Below are 9,972 nucleotides of genomic sequence, written 5' to 3' on the forward strand. Positions count from 1 at the left end.
CCCATCCCATTTCCTTTACAGAAAGGTAGCAGGCGGGTACATCATGCAATTAAGGTGGCAAAAAAGTGTGTTGGCCTTTATTTCAAGAGGATTGTAGTATAAGAACAAGGAAGACTCTCTACAATTGTGTAGGGCTTTGGTGAGAACAGACCTGGAGTACTGTGCACAGTTGTGGTCTCCATAATTAAAGAAGAATATATCCAGATTGGTGGAAGAGCAGCAAAGGTTCAGTTATTAGTTCCTGGGATGAGAGGGCTTTGCTACGATGAGATACTGAGTAAATAGAGCCCATACTCTATGGTGTTTAGAAGAATGAGAGGTAGTCACATTGAAACATGCAAGATTGTGAAGGGGCTTGACAAGGTAGACGCTGGGATGTTGTTTCTGCTGGCTGGGGAATCTCAAACATCGGGGCACAGTCTCAGGATAGGAGATTGATGATTTAGGACTGAGGTGAGGAGAAATATCTTCACTAATAGGATTGTGAATCTTTGGAATTGTCTGCTCCCTAGGGTTTTCAGATGTTTCATCGTTATGCATAGTTAAGACTGAAATGGACAGAGTGTTGGTCTGTCAGGGGATCAGGGACTATGGGGAGTGAGCGGGACAGTGGAGTTCAGGCCATACATCAGCTACTTTTTATTTTTTTTAATTCGTTCTTGGGATGTGAATGTTGCTGGCTGGGCCAGCATTTATTGCCCATCCCTAATTTCCCTTGCTCAGCCATTTCAGAGGGGGGAATTAAAAAAAAAAAATTTAGACTATCCAATTATTTTTTTTTCCAATTAAGGGGCAATTTAGCGTTGCCAGTCCACCTACCCTGCACATCTTTGGGTTGTGGGGGCGAGACCCACACAGACACGGGGAGAATGTGCAAACTCCACACGGACAGTGAGCAGAGCCAGGATCGAACCTGGGACCTCAGCACCGTGAGGCAGCATGCTAACCACTGCGTCACCCTAGAGAGGAGAAGTTAAGAGTCAACCACATCACTGTGTGGGTCTGGAATCACATGTAGACCAGGTAAGGACGGCAGATTTTCTACCTGAAGGATATTGGTGAACTAGATGGGTTTTTGCGACAATCGGCAATGGTTTCATGGTCATCATTAGACTTTTAATTCTAGATTTTGTATTGAATTCAAATTTCACCATCTGTCATGGTGGGATTCGAATCCGGGACCCCAGTGCATTATCCTGGGTCTCTGGATTACTAGTCTAGCGACAATACCACTACACCACCGCCTCCCCAGCCATGATCACAATGAATGGATGAGCAGGCTTGAGGAGCCATATGGTCTACTGCTCCCATTTCTTATGTTGAGATCATTAGCATTATGACGACCTTTGACATGGTAGCAGTACAGTAAGGAAAATTTGTACTTTCTTGAAAAGGTTTGTGGTATCTGTAATTGGTTTTAAGAATGTTTGAAAATGACGTTTCAGGATTTTCGGTGGCAGCCATGGAGTGAGCGGTCGCACATTTGGTGGCTCCCGCTCAAGGTTGTATTTTTTGGTCCTTTTCCCATCTGAAGGGCAAAGTCTTTGGATGGAAAGAGGTATGGGAGGGCCGGGAGAAGGTGTAACTCCTCTGGTGTGGCTGGTGGATGGATCCATGAACTAGGTGTGGGGCGAGAAGAAAAGACATGCTGGGAAAGGAGAGTCTTCATGGTGCGCCACAGGTTAAAAAAATGGCAGAAAGCAAAGGGGTTGTTTTGCCCGTCCAGTGGTCAACAGAGCAGGTAGTGGAGTTTCTGAATGCGAAGTTCAGCCAGCAGAGGAAGGAGACCCTGAAGGACCTGCCAAAGTGGTGGAACCGATTAAAGCAGGGATCGAAAGAGTGGAGCAGAGGCTGGAGTCCCAGGGCTGGACGATCCAGAAAGTGGTGGAGGTGCTAGGGAGCACGAGGAGCAGTTGGCCTCATTGGTGGCTGAGGTGGGGGTGATGCGGGAGACCCAGAAGAGGCTGAAGGAGAAGGTGGAGGATCTGAAGAACCACTCCAGAAGGCATAACCTGAGGATTGTGGGAATGCCCGAAGGCATCAAAGGTGCGGAGGCGGCACTTATGTGGACAAAATGTTGGAGCAGCTGCTGGGGGAGGAGACCTTCGACCGGCCCCTGGAGGGGTCTTTTGACCAGCCGCTGGAGGTCGACCGAACGCACAGGGCACTGATGCGGAGGCCGCCAAGGGCAAAGGTGGTGCGGTTGCACCACTTTCTGGATAAAGAGAAGATTCTTCAGTGGGCGAGGCAGAGGAGGAGGTGCACCTGGGAAGGGAACGAGCTACAGGTGGACCAAGACCTGGATGCAGAACTGGCAAAGAGGAGGGCCGGGTTTAATCGGGTCAAGGCTGCCCTCTTCAGGAAGGGGGTGAAGTTTGGGGTGCTGCACCCACCTCTGGGTGACTTTCCAGAAGCGTGAATATTATTTTCTGAGGGACAATGGACTGGCAGGAGAAGGAGGACATTGAACTTTGGAGGGGTTTTGAGGATGTTTCTTTGATCTCGGAAAACCTTTTCCCTTGAAATGTTATTTTGGTTTTGATGGCGGAGTGTTTGGAGGGCAGACCCTCCATGGGAGAACATCAAGGGTGAGTGCACCTTTTTTGCTTTTTGGGAGAGCGTGGACAGGGGTGGGTGTGGGGGGTTGGAGGGGAATGGGGGATATGGGAGTTTGGAGGCCTTGGGCGGGGGCCACCATGCCAGCTGGCGGGCTAGCTAACGAGAGTGCAGTGGGGGGTTGGCAGGAGATAGAAGTAGGGGAGGGGATGGGGTTGTTGTTTTGTTTGAGAGAGAGGGTGGGAAAGGGTTGCTGACATGGGCGTGGTTGATGTGGCGCTGTTGGAAAAGGAGTGATGACGGTGGACATCCGAGGGTGGGCCGGGAGGGTCGCGTGACATGGGCCGGGGGCTGGTCCGAAAACGGATATGGTTGATCGGCAGGGGAGCGGGACAGGGAGCCCCCGAACAGGCTGGTCATGTGGAATGTGAGGAGGTTGGATGGGCCGGCCAAACGGTCACATGTGTTCGCGCACCTGAGGAGTCTGAAGCAGACATGGCCTTTTTGAAGCATATGCATTTGAAGATAGGGGACGAGACAAGATTGAGGAAAGAATGGGTGGGGCAGGTGTTCCACTCAGGACTGGATATGAAGACGAGGGGGGTGGTGGTGCTAATGAATATTCAGGTGGCGTTCGAGGTCAGGAACATTGTGGCAGGTCCGGGGGGAGGGGGGGCAGGTTCATGATGACGAGTGGGAAGCTGGAGGGGTGCCGGTGGTCCTGGTAAATGTTGATTCCCAAAATAGGGATGATGTAGACTTCATGAGGCGGGTGCTGGGGAAGATTCCTGACCTGGACTCGCACCGGTTGATCATGGGGGTGTGGGGATTTTAATAAGGTTATAGAGCCAAGTTTGGACCGGTCAAGCCCGAGGTCGGGGAGGTGTTGGCAGTGGCGAGGGAACTGAAGGGGTTTATGGAGCGTATGAGGGGAGTGGACCCGTGGAGGTTTGTGAGGCCGAGGGTGAAGGAATTTTCATATTTTTCCCATGTGCACCGGGGTATCCGGATTGAATTTTTTGTGGTGGACAAGGAGTAGTTGGTGGGGTTGGTTGATTCGGTGACCGTGGTCTCTAATCACACGCAGCACTGGGTGGATCTGCGAGTGGACGAGGGAAGGGGGGGGACAGTGCCCGCAGTGGCGGCTGGATGAGGAGGTGTGCGAACGGGTGAGGGCCGCCACCCGGGGGTATGTGGAACTGAACAACACGAGGGAGGTCACGGCTGCCACACTGTGGGTGGCAGTCAAGGCAATGGCTCGGGGGAGAGTTTATTTCAGTTCTGGGGCATAGGGAGAAGGTTTTGGGGGGACTTTGGGCCACTGCTGGTGAGGGCGTACAACGAGGGTAGGGAGAGGGGAACTCCCCCCTACACTGTCACAGGCATCCATATCTTTGATATTGAAAAAGGACAAGGGTCCAGAGCAGTGTGGGTATTACCATCCGATATCGCTATTGAATGTCGAGGCCAAGATGTTGGCGAAGGTGTTGGCTTCGCGAATTGCGGACTGCCTCCCGAGGGCCATGGACGAGGACCAAACGGGGTATGTGAAAGGGAGACAGCGGTCGGTGAATGTGAGGAGGCTGCTCAATGTAATTCTGATGCCTTCGGAAAGGGCAGGAGGTGGCAGTGGCGATGGACCCGGAGAAGGAGCTCTTGGAGGCAATGTGCCCTCAGTCTCAGGGTTCCCTCGCTCTCACACTCATTCACCCTCACACTCACTCGCACACTCTCATTCTTGTACTCACTCTTACACTCATTCACCGACACATATTCACACACTAACTCTCACACCAATTCTCTCACACTCTAACACACTCATGCTCACACTCATGAACTCACTCTCACACACATTCACTCTCATGCACTCACTGTCACACACTCACACAATCACTTATTCACTCTCACACACTCTCACACACTCACTTACACTCACACTAACTCACTCTCACACATACCCACAGCCTCACACACAAATGCACAATCACTCACACACTCTCACTCTCACACACTCACTCTCATGCACTCACTGTCACTTATTCACTCATACACTCACTCTCATACACTCATTCACACTATCACTAATACACACTCACCCACACTCTCATGCATTAATTCACACATGCATTCACTCTCACGCAGTCACACCCTCTCACTATTCACTCACTGACACACACTCTCACACACTCACTCATACTCAACACTCACTTTCACACACTCACTTACTCTCAAACTCACTTACGCACACTCACTCACTCTAGCACACACTCACTCACTGTCATACTCACACACACTCACTCTCGCAAACACTCACTCACTCACACACACTCTCGAATACATTCACGCTCAAAGACACTCATTCACACAGTCACTCTCACACACACTCACTCACTCACTCTTGCACATACTCACACTTGCACATACGCACACACTCATGTACTTTTGTGCACACACACTTACACGCACTCACTCCCGCACATATTCACTCAGTCTCGCACATGCTTACTCACTCTCGCACACTTACTCACCCTCACACACACAGTTGTTGCAGCTTTAGTGTAAAAGCCCAGATTTCTCAAGTTTCTCTTCCTAACTGTGCCTCCTCATCCTTCAGTGGTGAACCTACATTGCACCTTTTCTATTACTTTTCATCTGTTCTTTTTGAGTGTGCTCAAATGCACACCCAAAGTCCCGCTGTTCCTCTGTACTTCCTTGGGTCCTACTGTTCATTGTGTGTTCCCTTGCCTTGTTAGTCCTCCCAAAATGCGTCACCTCACATTTTTCAGGGTTAAATTCCATTTGTGATGGGGTTCTGCCCATCTGACCAGCCTGCTTATATCATCCTATAATCAAAGGTTTTACCCCCCCCCAACACACATTCACATCCAGATCATCAATGTACACCACAAACAGCAAGGGACCCACCACCAATTCCCGTGGAATACCACCGGACACAGGCTTCCAATCACAAAACCAACATTCAACCATTTTCCTCTGCCTCCTGCCACTCAGCCAATTTTGGATCCAATTTGCCAAATTGCTCTGATCCCATGGGCTCTTACCTTCTTGATCACTCTCCTTGATTAATCCTCGCCTCTCCATGTGGCCATTCATTCTGTCCCTCAGAATCCTTTCCAATAATGTCCCTACCAACGATGTTAGACTCACAGGCCTGTAAGTACCTAATTTTTCCTGACTTCCCTTCTTGAATAATGGTACCACATTAGCTGTCCTCCAGTCCTCTGGCACCTCCGCTGTGGCCAGAGAGGATTTGAAAATTAGCATCAGGGTCCTGCAGTCTCCTCCCTTACCTCCCACAGCAGCCTACGATACATCACATCCCTCTAAAACCACTATCAGCTCCTCCGTCTCAATGCTGATCTGTTCAATTATATCACAGTCCCCTTCCCTGCTTTCTATACCCACATCGTCATTCTCCATAGTGAACACAGATGCAAAATACTTATTTAAAACTCACCTACATCTTTTTGGCTCCACATACAGATTGCCACTTTAGTCCCTAATGGGCCCTACTCTTTTCCTGGTTACCCTCCTGCCCTTAATATACTTATAAATTACTTGGGATTTTCCTTTATTTTTCCCACCAGTGTTTTTTCATGCCCTCTCTTTGCTCTCCTAATTTTTTTTTTTAATATCCCCCTGCACTTTCTATACTCCTGTAGGCATCCACTCTTTTGAGCCTCCAGTATCTACCATATACCTCCCTTTCTTTCCTTATAATATCTTCCTTCAACTGTAGAAATCCTTGGTGAGACCACACCTGAAGAATTGTTTACTGTTGGTCTCCTTACCTAAAGAAGGATATATTTGTCATTGAGGGAGTGCAATGGAGGTTCACCAGACCCATTCCTGGGATGGTGGGATTGTCCTCTGAAGAGAGACTGAAGAAATGGGCCTGTAATCTCTGGAGTTTAGAGGAATGAGAGGTGATCTCATTGAAGCGTACAAGATTCTTACAGAGCTCGACAAGGTAGATGCAGGAAGAATATTTTTCCTGACTGGGGAGGTCTAGAGCAAGGGACAGTCTCAGAGTAAGAAATTGTGGTTTATAGGTATTACGGTACCTGATAGGCTAAAGCACCATTGGTGGAAACTGTATGCTTTCTGTTGTTAGAATGTATGATAGCTCCGCTAGGCGGGATATAAGAACCCGTGCCGCCCCAGCAGCCTTCATTCTGTACCTGAGCTGCTGGGGGAAACATCGAGCTTATTAAAGCCTTCAGTTGGACTACAACCTCGTTTTAGTGGTCATTGATCGTGCATCAATTTAATAAGCTCGTTTTTGAAGAAGAAAGGATGGAGCTCCGAATCAAGCCGGAGTGTCTGCAACTTAGCCCCACGCGGCGAACTCAGTGGCAATCTTTAAGCACTGAAAATCGCTTATTGTCACAAGTAGGCTTCAATGAAGTTACTGTGAAAAGCCCCTAGTCGCCACATTCTGGCGCCTGTTTGGGGAGGCTGGTACGGGAATTGAACCATGCTGCTGGCCTGCCTTGGTCTGCTTTAAAAGATAGCAATTTAGCCCAGTGTGCTAAACCAGCCCCTGTTGCTAAACCAGCCCCTGCACTGGCTGGCATGCTTTAAAGGGTATCTTGGGACGGCCAAAAACGCACCCACGGGAGAGCAGAAACTGCATGTCCTGCACTCAAGGGTGAGCCCGGAGATTTACAACCTCATCGAGGAAGCGGAAGACTTCGATGCAGCAATAGAGCTGCTAAAAGGACACAAAATTCGCCAGGTAAACCAGGTCTACGCCCGGCACCTGCTTGCAACAAGGCGACAAACCCCTGGTGAATCGCTGGAGGAATTCTACCGTGCACTCCTGGTGTTGGAAACGTGCAGCTGCCCGCAGGCTTCGGCGAGCGAACACACGGAACTCTTAGTCCGGGACGCTTTCGTGGCAGGTATGCTATCTTCACAAAACCGCCAGCGTCTGTTAGAAAAGGACACCCTAGGCCTCAAGGAGGCATGGGCTGTTGCAGGCTCCCTGGACGTGGCCTCCAGGAACGCCCGTGCTTACGTTCCGGACTGCGCGGCAGCTCCCTGGGCAGTATGGAACCCCTCCGCGGCCGACCTGAGACTTCCCCCATTCCCCCACAGGCCTGCGCTGCAAGGCGGCCTGGCAACCCCGAGGGGCCCCGCTGCTACTTTTGCGGGCAGGCCAAGCACCCCCGCCAGCGCTGCCCGACCCGCGCATCCACCTGCAAGGGATGTGGCAAAAAGGGCCATTTCGTGGGGGTATGCCAGGCCCGTGCGGTTGCCGCAGTCTCCGGCGGCAAATGCGGACCGCAACCACAAACTTCTCCACGGGCCCCGTGCGGCCAGCGGTCGCCGCCATCTTCATATTCCAGGGTCACGTGCAGACCCCGGGCGCCGCCATCTTGTTCCGCGGACGCCACGTTGGAGGGATGGGCGCCGCCATTTTCTGCACCCCCAGCCATGTGCGACCAATGGGAGCCGCCATCTTGGATGAACCCCCAGGACCCCAGCTCGGCTGACCACACACTGCCCGAAGAGAACACTCAACCTCTGCGATTAGCCTCGGTGACTCTGGATCAGTCTCGGCCTCGAACACTCTCAACTGCTACGACGACCGTATTCATCAACGGGCACGAGCCGCCCTGCCTAATCGACTCTGGGAGCACGGAGAGCTTCATACACCCTGGGAAGGCGCTGTTCTCTCCTCATCCACCCCATTAATCAAAAAATCTCCATGGCCTCCGGTTCACACTCAGTGGAGATAAAGGGGTTTTGTGTAGCAAACCTCACAGTCCAGGGAAGGGAGTTCAAAAATTTCTGTCTCTACGTCCTTCCCCACCTCTGCGCGGCTACACTCCTGGGTTTAGACTTCCAGTGTAACCTCCAAAGTCTAACCTTCAAATTCGGCGGCCCTATAAGCCCCCCTTACTGTCTGCGGCCTCGCGACCCTTAAGGTCGACCCGTCTTCCCTGTTTGCGAACCTCACCCCGGATTGCAAACCCATTGCCACCAGGAGCAGACGCTACAGTGCCCAGGACCCGATCTTTATTAGGTCAGAGGTCCAAAGGCTACTGAGGGAAGGGGTCATTGAAGCCAGTAATAGCCCCTGGAGAGCTCAAGTAGTGGTGGTAAGGACCGGGGAGAAGCATAGGATGGTCATCGACGACAGTCAGACCATCAACAGGTTTACGCAGCTGGACGCGTACCTTCTCCCCCGCATATCCGACCTGGTAAACAGGATCGCGCATTATAAGGTCTTCTCCACGGTGGATCTCAAGTCCGCCTACCACCAGCTCCCCATCCGTACTAGTGACCGCAAATACACTGCCTTCGAGGCAGCTGGGCGGCTCTATCACTTCTTAAGGGTTCCTTTCGGTGTCACCAATGGGGTCTCGGTCTTCCAGCGCGAGATGGACCGAATGGTTGATCGGTACGGTTTACTGGCAACATTCCCGAATCTCGATAATGTCACCATCTGCGGCCATGACCAGCAGGACCACAACACCAACCTCCGAAAATTTCTCCAGACTGCTAAAATCCTTAACCTTACATACAACAAGGAAACATGCGTGTTTAGCACCGACCGCCTAGCCATCCTCGGCTACGTAGTGCAAAATGGAGTTATAGGCCCTGACCCTGAACGCATGCGCCCCCTTATGGAGTTCCCTTCCCTCACTGCTCCAAGGCCCTGAAACGTCGCCTGGGGTTTTTTAGCTACTATGCCCAGTGGGTCCCCAACTACGCGGACAAGGCCCGTCCCCTGATCCAATCCACAGCTTTTCCCCTGTCGATAGAGGCCCGTCAGGCCTTCAGCCGCATCAAAGCAGACATTGCAAAGGCCACGATGCACGCCATCGACGAGTCCCTCCCCTTCCAGGTCGAGAGCGATGCGTCCAACGTAACTCTGGCGGCCACCCTCAACCAAGCGGGCAGACCCGTGGCCTTCTTCTCTCGTACCTTCCATGCTTCCGAAATCCGCCACTCCTCAGTCGAAAAGGAGGCCCAGGCCATAGTAGAAGCTGTGCGACATTGGAGGCATTACCTGGCCGGCAGGAGATTCACTCTCCTCACTGACCAATGGTCGGTTGCTTTCATGTTTGATAATGCACGGGGCAAGATAAAAAACGACAAGATCTTGCGGTGGAGGATCGAACTCTCCACCTACGACTACGAGATCTTGTATCGTCCCAGGAAGCTAAACGAGCCTCCTGACGCCCTGTCCCGCGGCACATGTGCCACCGCACAAGTGGACCGCGTCCGAGCCCTCCACGATGTCCTCTGCTACCCGGGGGTCACTCGCTTTTTCCATTTTGTCAAGACCCGCAACCTGCCCTACTCCATCGAGGAGGTCAGGACAGCCACCAGGGACTGCCAAATCTGCGCGGAGTGCAAACTGCACTTCTACCGACCAGAGAA

Source organism: Scyliorhinus torazame, chromosome 1 (genome assembly GCF_047496885.1).
Source record: "Scyliorhinus torazame isolate Kashiwa2021f chromosome 1, sScyTor2.1, whole genome shotgun sequence".
In the NCBI taxonomy this organism is placed as follows: Eukaryota; Metazoa; Chordata; class Chondrichthyes; order Carcharhiniformes; family Scyliorhinidae; genus Scyliorhinus; species Scyliorhinus torazame.